This window comes from Pteropus medius, unplaced genomic scaffold (genome assembly GCF_902729225.1).
Source record: "Pteropus medius unplaced genomic scaffold, Ma_sr-lr_union100, whole genome shotgun sequence".
Classification (NCBI taxonomy): Eukaryota; Metazoa; Chordata; class Mammalia; order Chiroptera; family Pteropodidae; genus Pteropus; species Pteropus medius.
The window spans coordinates 13,362,748-13,378,386 of NW_024351543.1; the positions used below are offsets into that span (position 1 = coordinate 13,362,748).

A 15,639-nucleotide genomic window follows, 5' to 3' on the forward strand; every position below is an offset into this window, starting at 1 on the left:
TCCCTCTCTTACTTTTCTATACACCTTGTCCCCAAAGACCAATTTGTCCTAATTATTTAATCAGCAACAGCGTTTGAATGCCTACTAGGTGCCAGGCACTTTCATAATAGGCTGAGATTACAGTAAAATATAAAATAGGATTTTTGCAATTTAAGAAACTAGTGTAGGAGATAACTAAACAAATCAGATAATATGAAATGTGAAATACTACAGGAGCCCAGAGGAAAAACAAAACAAATATAGCTGAGAATTGGGTGAGAAGTCTTCATGGAGAAGATGACACTTGAATTGCACTTGAAGATGAGGAGGCACCTTCCAGACATACCTGATACTTAGAAAGTATTTACATATGTCTTAAACTAGGCTAAATGCTTTAAGTGTATCAGAAAGGAACCATAATTACCTTCACTTAGAGATTTAGAGAAACTATATAACTCGCTTTTAAGGTTACATCTTTACAGGGTGACACTAGATAGTCACTAGAGTCCACAAAAGGCTTCAGTGTGGACATAGATAAAAGAAGAGACCAAGAGCATTGTCCAGGCCAAGCAGCAAATGGCAACAAAGGAGGAGAGCGTGAAAGCATATGATCAATGGGGAAGCAATGCTGATCACCTTTTGAGCCCCAGTCTCTTGAAAATATGGAGTAAAAATTCAGCAAACATTTCATTCCTTTTAAAACAATTCAACCTGTTTGTGTTTCAATTAAACTAATATATCTCATCCCTATGGTTTTTCTCAGACCTTCCAACAGTCAGAAGTAGACATATCCATATCATCTGATGCAGGTCAGCCTACAGGAAACAATCCTTAGAAAAGAGACCATGTTTTACAGATCTGTATACCCTGAACACCACATCCAGAGATAGAAATAACAGCACTTGATACATGCTCATTAATCGATGAATTTTTTGGCCAACACTCTGCTGTTAGAATTCAACACCATATCTGACTTCTAAGGAAATAGTCACTGTGAAAAATCGTTTAAGCAAATCAAGACAATCAAGCATTAAGTTCATGCCTGGAATTGGGATGTGGAAGAACTACGCTATGATTTTAGACAATTTGCTCTTTTGTAAAAAAGAGCCCTAGTGGCAAAGAAGAAATTCAACCTCTCAATGTAGTTGGATTTAAATCCAACCACTAATTAAGTTGATTTTCTTTATTCTCACTTCTACTTATTCAGCACTTCTTAGCACTAAGGGGTCATGATTTAGGGGTGGACAGAGACCACAACACTGATGCAAAGCTATGAAGGTTAAAGAACATGTTGGAAACACAAGAGTACATCTCCGTGGAGAACTGGAAGATGGCACAGGCAACTAGACAATGTTAAGTCGAGAGAATGCTACAAAGCTCGGTACATAACCGGTACATGAATAGACCACGTTTTCCCAAATGACTTAACCTTGGACCTTAATAAAGACCAGTGATATCAGGAGATCATATTTGGTTGAAACAGACTCTAAATAAGGGTGTCACAAAAAATTCTCCCAGAAAAACTTAGGTGCTATATTAGTTTGTTAGGGCATCATAACAAAATATCACAGACGAGTGACTTAAACTTATTTTCTTACAGTTCTGGAGGCTAGAAGTTCAAGATCAAGGTATTGGCAGGTTTCATTTCTCATGAGGTCTCTCTCCTTGACTTGCAGGTAGCTACCTTCCCATTGTGTCTTCACATGGCCATTTCTTTGTGTGCACAGGCATCCCTGATATCTCTTCATTTTCCTCTAAGGGCACTAGTCCTATAAGGTCATGCTCTCTCATGGCGACTGTGAGGGAGGCTTGCCCCATGCCTATGACCTCATTTAACCTTAATTATCCCTTAAAAGGCTCTCTTTGCAAATGAGTCACAATGATGTTAAGGCTCCAACATTTGAATTTGGGAGAAAACAATTCAGTCTGTAACAGGTGCATTTGTGAAAGGAATTGAGAAAGAGCCATTTTAGGGTCTAATTGAGGGCGTTGCTGGAAGTAATTTGTATATTCTTACCAGAACAACTTTCTTGAACTTCTGCATAAAACACACTTTGTTGTCTGTACAGCATCGTTGTACAGTGTTGTTGTCTACATCTCTGAAAACAGTTATTTAAATCTCATTTTTCTCTAACTCCTTCCTCAGGATAGACGAGCCAACTGTAAGATGGACAGCATCCATCTAACAATAGCTGACTTAGCAAAATTTCTACTAAACAATGGTGGCACCTTGGGATAACTGACTTTTGACCCTCCAAAGTCTCCAATAACCTCAAGTCATGTCAAATCATATATTCTATGTAAAATCAGTGTACTTGCTATAAGCAAGCACTTTCAAACTACATTTCCTGTCACCTCCTTCCAATTAGAATGCTACCTGTAAAAGACCAACTCACAGAAAAATCTCAAGACACCACTGTTTCCAGTCAGCTGTAAAATGCCATAGGAGAATCCTGTTTAAGATAGAGGATTGAGTGCATGGAGTTATCTCCCCCAATATCCCATAAAAAGTCCCATCAAAGACCCACTGATTGTAATAAAAAGGTTGAAAAGTGAATAAATTCATATTATTACTGAAAACAAGAGGCAGAAGAAGCATCAGCAGATACGAAAATTTAACGAAGTTCTGGAATGGAGAAAACATATGGAATCATATTGATAGGTAAAACAAGATGAAAAAAGATACAGAGAGAGAGAAACCTCACCCCTCTACATACTCTCTGTCCCATGTCTTCTAATGAAGCCTGTTAGTTGCCATGCCCCACAGAATTTATAGCCGGCAAGAAGTAACGTGGATTTCTCAGGGCTAAAGTAAATTGCAAGCTCCTAGGATAAAAGTCCTCACCAAATGCTGAGCAAAAAAGAGCAGGACACATCCTCATGAACTATGAGCACACCAAGAAGGGCCACGCCTCTGGGTGTCTAGGCTGTGCTCTGCACAAAGGTGCCTAGCCAAGGGGTGAGTAGAGGTTAAATCCAATCCAAGCTTATCTCATCAAGTCAAACTCTTTAGTGCACACTGCACCCGCCTAGAGGAAGGGCACTTTTGGTAGTCCACATACAGATGCCTCAAGAGCAAAGACAGTACCAAGGAAAAAGAAAGTATCCTAAAGTATATAGGAGGAGAACAACAACAGGTTTTTGCATGAATGTCATGCATCGACTCTGTGATAGAAACAAAGATCCATCTGCTGCCCAGAGTCCCCCTTCGAGAAAGACTTGCTGCTCAGATGCAGGAAGCGCAGTCGGCATGAAGCTGCCAGCTGCCAGTCCCTTTAGGGTCGGTCTCAGCTACAGAGAGCCGCCTCTCCATAGGTCATGTCCTTTACAGGGCAGCCTGTATCTGGTGACTGAGAGGCAGGCATCAAGGACCAGCCATTTCAGCCCAACTCAGGACATTTGTGGGTAAGACCCTCTCCAGAGCACCTGCCATGCTGGCTGAGGCTTTGTCATGCCTGAGTCTCAGTTCTCCATCTCGGGTGGCCCAATCCTACCCTCATGGGTGTTGATCCTTAATAAACAGCTTGTTCCCTAAGCTTCAACTCCGCTTCCAGAGAACGAACGTGCAACAAATGGCTTCAAAGCTCTGCAGGAAAATAAGTTCAAATTTATAATTTTTCATCCAGCCAAACTGTTAGTCAAGTGTGAAGGTTAAATATCAAATCATGCAAGACTCATAGAATTGTTTCCTTATGTACTCTTTTTGGGAGGAAAATTACTTCAGGATATACTTGAGTAGACAAAAAAAAAAAAAAAATCCAAGAAAAATGGAAATCATGAAAACAGCAGGCCAAAGTCATAAATGCATTAAAGAGGAAAAAGAGATAGAACTGTAAAACAGGCCATGAAAAATAAAATACCAACTGAAACGTTAAGGAGAGTTTCAGGACAAAAGTCTTCATAAAAAGACTCATAGATCCTCGTTTGATAGGTAATGTGATAAAGTGGGGAAACAAATCTTTGTATAATGGTAAAGAAATTCTGTTTTTTTAATTTAAAAAAAATGAAAGAAAATGAGAAACAGACAAAACAAAATCTATACTGAAAGACTACATATATGAAGCAAATTAAAATGCCATGATTTTAAGGCGCTGAAGTAAATTAAGTTCTTACTTTAATATTTTGAAAACTTACTTTAGAAAGGTAATGGCCTTAATGTATACTCATTTTTTTTTCCTATCCTCGGAAGGGCCAGTCACTCTACTTGATCATACGGTGAATGATATATAATTATAACATTGTTAATGACCCATACAGGTGCTTGATTTTCAAAGTGAAGTAATAAATCTTGACAATGTTTAATGCTGCAGTTGGAAGATTATGAGAACTGGAAGGAGGAAAAGTGGAAGGAAGCTTAGAGCTTCTGTGTTTGTCTTACATCTTTCACAGCTGCGAGTCAAACTTATCTGAAATTGATGATCAAGATGTAACATTTGAAACATACTTTTAAAAAATTATGAAGATACCAATAGAAGAACTCAAACTAATAATATTACTAGGAAAAATAAGATGGGGGGTGGGAGACGTGAGAAAATTCTTTATCATGCATAGCAGAGAGTTGAAAGCTAGTGTTTAAAATTAATAATTGGAGAAATAAAGGTTTCACGTGCTATTTAGAATTCTGGAGATAATCATTAGAAGAAGCAAAGGCAGAAAGGGCTTCTCTGTGGGAAATGAATCAGAGAGTAGTAGGGAGGGGACAACGAAGAGTTGATTTTCATTGTATGGCCTTCTGCACTGTTTGAATTTAACTTTCCGTGAACATAAACATTTCACCTGGCTTCTGCTCTCCCTCTGTGCCTTCAGTCAGCCCCCTTTTATGACTGTCTACCCTAACCCTGATACTTCTCTCACCTTCAGTGCATCGTCTCTCCTTTGTGTCCACCTGTTCCACACAGCAGAACCCCAGGACTCAGGAATCAGGTGCTTCCATCCTTCATCACATCCTTCCCTGGGAACTGATAAGAGGAGAACAGCAAGCAACTTATGTTCATAACAAGTGCTTTTATTAACATCTTCTATATACATAGAAAGACCAGCATAATTATAATGCATGGGTCAACTCATACTTCTTTGTAATAGCCAGTTACTTGTACTTTGTATAAGCCACGTGACCTTGAGTAGGTCACTTCACCTCTTGAGGTCCTAGTTTACTCATCTTTAAAATGGACAAATTTAAGGTTCAAAATTCTGTGAGTCATTAATCAATTTGGTGTATATGAATAGAGCAGAAACAAGACATGCCCTTTGGAAAAGAAACGCTATATCTTAAAGACATTTTCCTTATTCACCTGATCACAAGTCAGAGTAGAATTGTATAAAAAAATAAAAATAAAAATAAAAACTTAGAGCTACCTATGTATCCTGGAGAGCCCAGAAGAATAAATTTTGCCTGAACTGAACATTTGCAAGCTATGTGATCTAGAAAAGGTCATTTCACTAATCTGGGTCTTCATGGTAGAAGTAAAATAGATGTTCTTTGAGGTCCCAACCAAGGCTAGGATTCTGGAAGCCTGCCTGGCCTGGCTCACCATCCTATCAGCTCCCACATTCATAGTCCAGTGGTACAGCCCCAGTGGTCCAGGAAGCAAACTACACCACTTCCTCCATCCCCAGTATTTCTCAGATCCTTCCTAAATCTGACCCTAAAATACAAGATAGTACTTCTGGCCAGTCTTCACTGATTTTATCCTCAAGTCCAGATTTTCTCTCTACCTGCTGCCTTGGACTCTAGTCCTCAGGCCATCCCTCATTTCATGGCCACCTTTGTCCAGAGTGGGAGTGCCAGTTCTTCTTTGCCCCATACCCCATAGCCTTGGGCCACCTGCAGGGTCACTCCACAAGAGAAGTGAAGTCCTGAATAGCCCAACAATGAAATTAAAGCTATTTTTCAAGCAATGAGATTAGCAGGAAAATGCCCATCCCAAGAAATCCACCAGTGATATACTCAACATAATTGGTATTACCATTAAAGGTCAAAAATCAGTCATCGGTGAGGAATGGAACAATTATGTGGAACTAAATCTCCACCAGCCAATAAAGACTGAGAAAATGTGGCTGGCATGCCATCAAGGAGTCATTTGGACTAGAGAGCTCATTGCCCTGGCAAATGAGAATTAGACTCTAATTATCCCATTGGCAAGTTTCAGAAATTTTTAAAATATACTCTCTACAACTGTCATAGTGTCAAAACAATTATTTGCCTGCTTGAGCAGGTGTCAGACATTGTAAAGTGCATATGTCCTTTGTAAAATTAAATGGGAAACTTTCAGAAACTGGAGGTGTAAGCTGAGGCCCTAATTATAGCATATACAGATACCTAAGGTCTGTTAGTAAAGAGCAAAGAATGCTGATTTTCCTTTTTCACTTTTATTCCCCTGAGGCACTGAATTCTGTGCATACATGAGATGAAGGTAGAATGTACTACCTGAACTTCGGGGCTGGGGGGATTCCAAACCATTTTACCTACTATCCTTGCCTTTGAGGTATCATTGTTCCTCAAACATGTATTAATTTTCTCTGCACAGTCTGTGGACTTCACTTGTACTGTTTTCTTTGATTTTTTACAATAGCCTGTAAGTGCAGCCAGACAGCATCTTCGACCCATTTTACAGGTACAAAAACTGACTAATGAGTGGTGTTCCAAATCTCCTCACTCTGGAGACCCATCCTTTCTTCTATATGACCCCCTATGTAACTGCCTTTCTTTCTGGTCCTCTACTAGAATAGAATTGCATCAATGCTCACCCTACTGTCGCTGTTTCATGGACTCTGAAACTCTTGCACAGATAGGTAGGAAATAAAAGACAGTTGCCAACTCGATGACCCTCAAGCTATTAACAATGAATAGGCATTGAATTAATATTGAGTGACTGACTGAAATAATAACGCCAGGAAGGGTCGCCCCAGATTCAAGGAGCACTCAACATGAGTTGCTTAGTAGCCTACTATGAACAAGGCATGTGTACAGGTGGCTGTGCTACACATGAAATAAGGCAGGATAACCTCCCTTGGGAAGCTCACACTTGAGTCGAAAAGATAGATGTGGTCTTATTTTCCGAATATAACAGCAGCTCAAAAATCAAAGGCGGAGAAGGAAATATTCACAGCTTGGCGTCAAAGGACTCTTTATCTTCTCAATGGTTATTAAGAATCTCCTATGCATTACTTTTAGGCATATTTGCAAAAATCTTCACAAGTCTACAAGAATGGAAGTGACTTACCTGGGTCCCTCTAACCCCCTCGAGTCTTCAGGTTCTAAAGGAAAGCAGTATGGGTCAACTGTGGATTAATGGGTGATGGTGGGACACTGCCAGAGCCCCTTTATAGGTTGGTACAAAAATCCCTGAGAAACTGTGAATATTGGCTGCCATGAACTCTAATTGGCCCCTTCTTTCCTTCAGAGAACTGCCCTTGGTGGATGACAGTCTCCTGATCTAAAGAATCATGTCCTCACCCCTGGGGATGGCCCACAGCAAGTAACTGATAGGGGGTCAGTCAGACCAAACTCTAGTCCGCAAGGTGGGGACCCCCATACACAGTGCGGTTTATGCTCTGGAGCCCCATGTGGATCAGGCCAAGGCCGAGTTTCCTGAGACCATGTCCTTGCTCATCCTTTTGCTTTTCTTAGCTGCCCCCTGCCTCACTCCTGGTTTCTCCTGAGAGCACCCTCTCCATAAATCCCAGGTACCCAAACCCCTGTCTCAGGCTCTGTTTCTTAGGTCTAAGATAGGGCTCAATAAATCAAATAAATCCTCTTTACATACATTTCCAGATAATTTCTGATCTCTAGAATATAGAACAGAGACCCTGGACAGCAGCAGCAGTGGCAGCAGTGACTGAAGGATTGGAAGCAGCCATGAGTTTGTAAATGCTGGAGGAGCCAGTCAACCTCATTTGTTGATCGGCCAGTCTGGACTTGTGCCAACCCAGTGCAGTTTGTACCCAATTTACCACAACGGGTAGGGGCAGGGAGCTGGTCGAGGACCCGGTAGAGGGGGACAGGTGGCAGGGCAGTGGGGTGCCATTGGAAGAGTTTCAATTCAGTACATTTGTAGGTTAGCTTCCCTGTTCACCTTTTCAGCAGAAGGGCAAACAGATCGCCCAGTGGAGATAACGGCTTTCTCTGAAATACTGCTTCCTGACTCCGCGGCTTCATCTCCAGCAGCTTCTGCCTCCCTTACTTTCTCCTTTCAGACTGGCTTCCCACAATCACAGTGGGGCGAGCCCAAGCTGATGAGGGCACCTGGCTTTTGCAGCAGCTCTTCAAAGCTAGAGGTCAGGTGTGTTTCTAGGATTTAATTAAGCTGGAAATGAAATCCAGCCCTGGAGTGGCTCATCGTCTTTATTATCACATTTCTTACCCCTTGTCAGGCTACAGAGGCTCCGGGTTTTGAAAAGGAACAGGCAGGATGATGCTTCCTAGGCAAAGCTCAGTTCATCTGCTTCACACGGCATTTCAGGTAGCTTCTTCCTCCATTTTAGCAAGATGGAAAAAAAGACAGCATCCTCAGGGGCCTTTCTGGGGAAAAGAATTACCTTAAAATGAACAAAGGAAAATGTATTTTGAAATAACACACATATATTTTCTCATTATAATATGTGCCCATTATAAAATGTATAAGATATAAAAACATAAGAATAAAAAAATCATTTGTAATTTTACCAGCTAGCAATAACCACTGCTAATATTATGGTCTTCTTCCTGCCAAGTGCAGGTGTGTGCTCCAGAGCTAAAAGTGTGGGAGTGAAAGACAGAGAAAGAAAGAGTCCTTTCTTTAGGACACGAAGAGTCCTGATCCTATAGGGTTGTTGGGATTCACTGTATAATCCATTTTTTTATTTATGTATATATTCACTAACATTGATTCACATAGGACACTAATTAACTAAGATCAACGAGATTTTATTCCCTCCTTTCAAGCAACCTGGGACCAGGAAAAAAATGGGACTCCATTTCCGTGCTCAGTAACACTACACACTATCATGCTGCAGTCGTGTTTTCCGTGCCTAATAACATATTCTATAGTCTCTTAGATTAATCAAATGAGATGAAGGGATTTATACACTGCTGTGCACTGAGAAGGGGGCTTAACAGTCTCCTAAAGTAATATCATTTGACATTCGGAGCTATTAGACTGCAAATGCAGAGGATATTCATTTTTTAACCTGATTTGTGTTCGGCGGGTAGCTGCTCCCTTCATGTCCCCTTAGTGTGGTGAGGTTTGGCAGCTACAGGGCACTGACCTTTCTCACTCTGGAGATGTGATTGCTTTCACACTGATCACACAGAAACACTTAGCAAATCTCATACTGTTAACTCCATCCCACACCAGCAATGCTGGCATTTTGTGACTGTCATGTGGCATTAGCCAGCTGAAAACTCACAGGGATGGGGAAGCTGTGCCACATTAATAACTTCTAAGGTAGTAACTTTGTCAGTTTTCATGTAACTAATAAGCACCACTTTAGCCAAAAGCAAAAGTTAAAAAACCATAGACTGTGAAGGTAGAAGAGAACTTCAATAACTTCTTATCCAGCCACTTAATCTTGCAAGTAAAGAAAACTGAAGACCAAAGAGGAGGAGGGAATTTGTTTTTCAATGTAGGATGGAGTAGTGGTTTTCAACCTGCATGTTAGCAGCATCTGATCTTAAATGGAATCCCGCACATATAACTACAATATGCATGAAACATCTAAGAAAGCAGCACTGTGAGTAAAGCAGGATTGGAATCCAAAGCTTATCTCAAATTGTCCGTTTCAACTCAGACATCTCAAGGAAGCCCTGAGTCTCCATGAAACAAATCAAAACCACCTTCTTATAACATGCTGGTTCCAGTAACATTTCTTGTACCTCCAAATATTCTTTATATAAACAAATAATCTAGATTAGATTGATAAATAATTTAAGTTAGAGGAGCGTGATCTCACTGTCTTCTCATTTGCAAAAGAAAGACATTAATGGCCTCTGTGACTGCAAGTGAAATATTAGTTATAAGCTGATCAGAAAAAGAAAATGAGTAGACATTGTGATAGTCTCTCCCAGCATCAATTCTAACCCTGGTCCACTGTGGAATGCTATGTGGTTTAGGTGGGACTAAACGCAGCCCCAGCTCAGTGAAGCTATTAGCTGAATTGGCAAAGGTCAACAGTAAACTCAGATCCACTGAGAACATTGACCTTGGTGTGGGCAAATAAAACAAAGTTTACTAATTGAAGAATACAAAAGGAAGTCAGGGTAGTAAAAAGTATATACAGCAAAGAGGTGAGTAACATTCTCCAAAGGAGTTATAAGTGTCTGAGTCACAAAAATTCTAAACAATAGAGTCACAGTTACAGATGATATATTTAAGAAAGTAAGGTCACAACAGACTGCTAGATATGCAACTGTCTCCCTCCATAAATAAAGCTGGAAGTGCTTCACAGGTTAGCTAATCTGAATAAGACTTGGGACTCCCACATTTGAGTCAAATTGCGAACTATCACTCTTGAAATTATATCATATATAAGTAAAGAGTATGGCCCAATGCGATATACTTGGACACAAATACAGCCCTATTTATTATTCTCAGCTTTCCCAGGCTAACATATCCTGGTCTGCTGAATCTATAAACTAAGGACTAACAAACCAAAGTGGAGCTCAGTTACCCTATGCTTAGGAGTTAGGCTGAGATGTCATTAAACCAGCTATGAAGTCTTTTCTATAATGTAATTATAACTCATGGCTACAATGATTGATTCGACGATAGACATGTGTCCTAACTGGCCCAAACAGAGGAATGTTCAGAATTTTTGTTTGACAGCTTAGGTAGAGATATTTTTTCTCAGAGATATTAATGAACAAACAGGTAGTTGTCTTTCATACTGTCTGCCTTCCTAGAGCTGCAAGGGGATTCTACCTTAGGATAAAGCTGATACATGGAAGGAAAAACAGAAAAACAGAAAGGAACTGGTTCCCTCTTGGAATTTTTGAGCTGCCTGATCAACTCTCACCTAAAGTCAGAACTTCTGGAATTTCTGTTTCACAAGCCAACATATTTCCTGTGTTTAAGCCAAGTTGATGTGGGTTCTCTAATACTTGCAATGGAGAGTATGCTTATTGACATGCGAATATATGGTGGTTTCCCAAACTGATGAAAGTTTGAGACACTTAAATGTTTCCAATCTTTTGAGGAAATTTTACTTCAAGAACTCTGCAGTTAGGCCAGTAAATCCAGTCCTTCAGTCAGCAGATTAGGTCACAAACATATGTGGAAACTTACTTTGTGCCATAGCCTGTGTTGGTTAATGGTCTAAACAGAATGCCCGCTGTCAGGCAGTAACATCTTACCAAATACTGACAGTAGCAATGAAGTTAGAGGGGTCTGCAAGTTATTTTTCAATAATTCAAAAGTCCCAAGAGAAAAAAAAAATATTTAACCAAAACACATGGCTCTAGTTACTTTTGAATATGGTAACTATTTATTCTAAACTGATAAGTTTTGATAGAAAGTTAGAAATGGAAAAATAAATTTAAAGCTAATTAATTGTGTTTTTTAATGAGAAGACATTGTCATTAAAGAGATTCTGAGAAGGAGGAAGAGGGGAAGGAGGAGAAAGAAAGGGGAGAGAGTGGGGAGAAGAAAGAGGAGGAGGAGAAAAGGAAGGAAGGGAAGAAGAAAGGACTTATATGAGGGAAGGGAGAATAATCCATAACTCAATCACTTTTGCACTTGCTAAGGTGTCCTAAACTTTATTCTTCTGAACTACTTCATTTCTACCTCTGCTGATTCGCAGGAAAAGCCACCTTTGAAAACACCCAGAAACAAGATACTAATAAAGATGAATAAATAGCTTCATTTCCCCCTGCTTCACAACACAAGAGCAACATCATTTGAAAAATATTCACTGAGCTCTCAAGAGAAGTACTGCATTAGTTTACTGGAGCTGCCATAACAAATTACCAGAAACCGAGTGGCTTAAAACAACAGGAGAGTTTAATTCTCTCACAGTTTGGAAGCACAGAAGTCTGAAATGAAGTCATCAGCAGGGCTAGATTCCAACTGAAGGCTCCAGTGGGAAATCTTTTATGGCCTCTTCCAGCTTCTGGTCATTCCTAGCATTCCTTGGCCTGTGGCAGCATAACCCCAGTCTTTGTCCATGTTCACATGGCCTTCTCTGTGTATCTCTGTGTGTCAAATCTCCCTCTCCTTTCTCTTCAAGGATACTTACAAGAATTTAGTCACTCTAAATCTAGGATGATCTCACCTGGAGATCCTTAAATTAATTCCATCTTCAAAGACCCTTTTTCTAAATAAGGTTACCTTCACAAGTACCAGGAGTTAAGACTTGAATGTATCTTTCTGAGGGACACTCACCAAGGTACCAGCTTGGTAAACGCATACTCCTGATCTTTTTAATACCCACATCTCCGACTGTCTGAGGATGTCACCATCTAAACCAATATCAGGTCCTCAAAAGCAGTATAACTGAAACTCCTTCTTATTCCTCTCAAATGTATTTCTTTTCCTGAATCTCTTACCAGCAATGTCCCACATCAGTTGCTATGTTCTATTTTACATTTGAAATTTCTCTTGCATCCATTTCCTTCTCCATTCCATAACCACTCTTTCAAGTGTTTATATTCCTTCCCACACACCAGCTTTATAGTTGGCCTCCCTAACCTTGGTTTCACCATCCCCTACCTCTAATCCATCCTCTCCACCACTAAATGATTTTCCTGAAATAATAATCTGTTCAAAACCCACTGATGACTTTCCCTATTTATCTCTCGTCTTATCTTTATAAGAGTGGGTTTCTCAATTTTATCAATGAAGCCAAAGAATGTGAAGTGGCCCACACAGAGTCAAATAATCAGGTCTTCTTTTCCTGAACACAGTTACCTTTCACATCCCCACATCAATGTACATTATCTCAACCCTTCAGTAATCTAAGAAACCAAGAGAAGAAAAGATAATCTGTAAACTTGTAAAAAGATTTTACAAGTTACATTGCTAACTTAAAGACTTCATTAAAAATAAACAAAATACTCAGTGTTTTATGATAGTTGGCCTTTGTCACATATGCTTTCCTTTCATTTATATGTAATTCCATCCTTTTTTTCCCCCTTTCCCAAAAGTGGCACCATAGAGACTGCTAAGCAATTGTTCCTGCCAAGGTCTCAGTGCCTGTCAATAAAATAGAATATTCCCCCATTCTCTGTTCTTTTTTAGTACCGAAGAGGGTGTCAATCAAAGAATATCAATAAACGCTGGCTTTTGAGAGAAGGCAGAGAGGCCCTGACAGGCAGGGAACAAAAGATGACTATTTTTAAACTAACAGGTCCTTTCTCAAAGTAAGGCAAGTTGAGTAAAAAGGAGGCAAGTTTCACTACTCTGTTTCTCTGGGAGGTCAAAGGGCTCCTTCAGGTCAAGCCACCATTTTGGTTTGAGAAGGATGTCTTATTCGTCCAGAGAGAAATTTTCAATGTTGTGCTGCTGCTCTTTATAAATCAAAGACAAAAAGGGCTCAATAAAAAGGTATCCGAAAATAACATTTTTTCCCAAAGGCCCTGGGATTTAGAATATTCTCAAAAGCTTGACCATGATATTTAATTAAGGCCTTCAGAGAATGGAAAGTGGATATGCAGGAAGGAAGATGTGATAAAATGGTATAAAATTTATCAGCCTGTACTTATACTCAATAATATAATCCAAGTCATTGTGGATATACCTCCATGATGGCTGCCATCTTTATTCACATCATTGTGCTATACAGAGACAAATACACAGAGATTAAGATAAAAAAACATTTGTTCCCCTACAATATGTACAACTAGTTTGACACAGAATTAATATCTATACACAGACCTGCAAGGTGGAGTATCTAGTCAAGTCATGGAAAATGTCTGGTATTTAAGACTGGAATAATCAATCAATCCACTATTCTATCCACTAACTCCCTAAAAGGGAACCTTCAAATTGTCCTACCCAAAACTGACCTTGTTTTCAGCACAAAGAGCTCTGTTACTTTAGAATGTACAAAGTAGCTCTTGAGCTCACACCTGAATCATTTTACTGAATAGACTCATTAACCTTTACTCAAATATATGCATATGTTCCAGGCAGGTGGCAGCATTCTTCAATCCCTGATGATATCAAGATAATTCTAGCGCAAACACAGAAATGTCAGTGTTGCTAAACTTTTTAATTACACAGCCATATTATCTTCATGTGACATAGAAAATGGCATGCTGCAAAGTTTTACTTCAAACAGCCTGCACTGAAAGCAAATGCATGTGAGGAAGATAGTTCAGTGGCCTCAACACAAAAATCCATGAGGGTCAAGAGGTAAGATAGCTTTGACTTGGTGAGACCATGAGAATGGAGGTGGTAGGAAAGAGCCAACAGAAGAGCATCAGATTTCCCACACCTATGCCAAGCCAGAAAACGTGAGACCAGCCATTGGAAAATAAGAAGCACAGAACATGTTTTTATAAAAGAATATGTAAGAGACCCATAGGCTTGCATATTTTTCTAAGTAGAAACAATACGTTGTCAGTAGTATTTACATTCGGTTTGGTTTTTAATCTTCCTGGCATTAAGCACCTCAAATGTGCTTAATCTCTCAACTCCTTCTTCCTTTCCAGCCCATTCTCCAGCCTCCAGACACAGACAGAATTTCAGATAGTATCCATAATCTTAGGACCCGGCTTTAGATGGCACCTTAACACAACTACATAAATTGGAAACCCTGAGGCTACCTGATTTAATTTCTACTCCCAGCCCATCACTCATGTCAGGAAACTATAGTCATGCCTTTTCCTTCTACCGAAGTGTGATCAATGTGTTGCAGTAGAAGAAGTGTGAGTTTTCAGGTCATCAATCCAAGCCTGGGCTCTACCCTTACCCTCTGAGCTCCAGATGTCGCCTCCTTAAGACAGAGCTAATAATGCCTATGCATTAGAGTTGTTAAAAGGACTAAATAAAATGTCTAGCCCAATATTTGCCACATAATAGGTGGTTAATAAATCCTAGATGACCACCTTCTATTGGAGTGAGAAGCATATGATTTATTCACTTTTGTATCACCAACTGAGCAGAACTTAATATATTATAAAATCCTCTTTATTTAAAAAAAATCCTTTTCATATTAACTGCCATCACTACTCAACCCACCCCCCCAACATAGCATTTCTGCATGCAGTATGACAGACAATAACCCAGAAAATGTACTAGAGTGTTGCTAAGTAGCTAAGTGACTCTGAAAGATAATAAAAAGAATACATAGATAACCTTGTCCTTGACATTCAAAGATGGTAGTAGTGATGATATAATGTCATGTGAGTAAAAATATCAAATGTCACGCAATGCTTATAATATCCAGGTTACCCAAACATAGACTTCTCTCCATGTGATGACTTAGCCATTCTCTGCAATGCTCACAGACTCAAATCATGACTTACAGTTTTAAAAAGATAGTCTATTACCCAGAATTATTCCCCAATATTCTACAGTTATGTCAGTGTATAAGGCAGGTAGGAGCATCAAGATGGTGTGAAACTATGGGGGACCAACTATGCACACATCACATAGACTGTCAAAGCACCTGCCTCCTTGGCCCTAATGTGATTGCACAATTTGAGCAATGGAGCTGTCTGAAAGAAATTAGAAACACATCCCT

General features: G+C 39.7%; 1 long non-coding RNA gene across 1 annotated transcript in view; it reads right to left on the reverse strand.

Annotated features, from left to right (window-relative positions):
• The window catches only part of LOC120586777 (uncharacterized), a 79,120-nt gene extending 70,631 nt beyond the window's left edge, over positions 1-8,489 (reverse strand). The window contains exons 1-2 of the long non-coding RNA XR_005648797.1: positions 8,343-8,489; positions 4,834-4,937 (exon numbers count right to left, since the gene is read on the reverse strand). This is a non-coding gene — a long non-coding RNA (uncharacterized LOC120586777). The remainder of the gene's footprint in view (positions 1-4,833; positions 4,938-8,342) is intronic.
• Between the last annotated feature and the right edge of the window lie 7,150 nt (positions 8,490-15,639).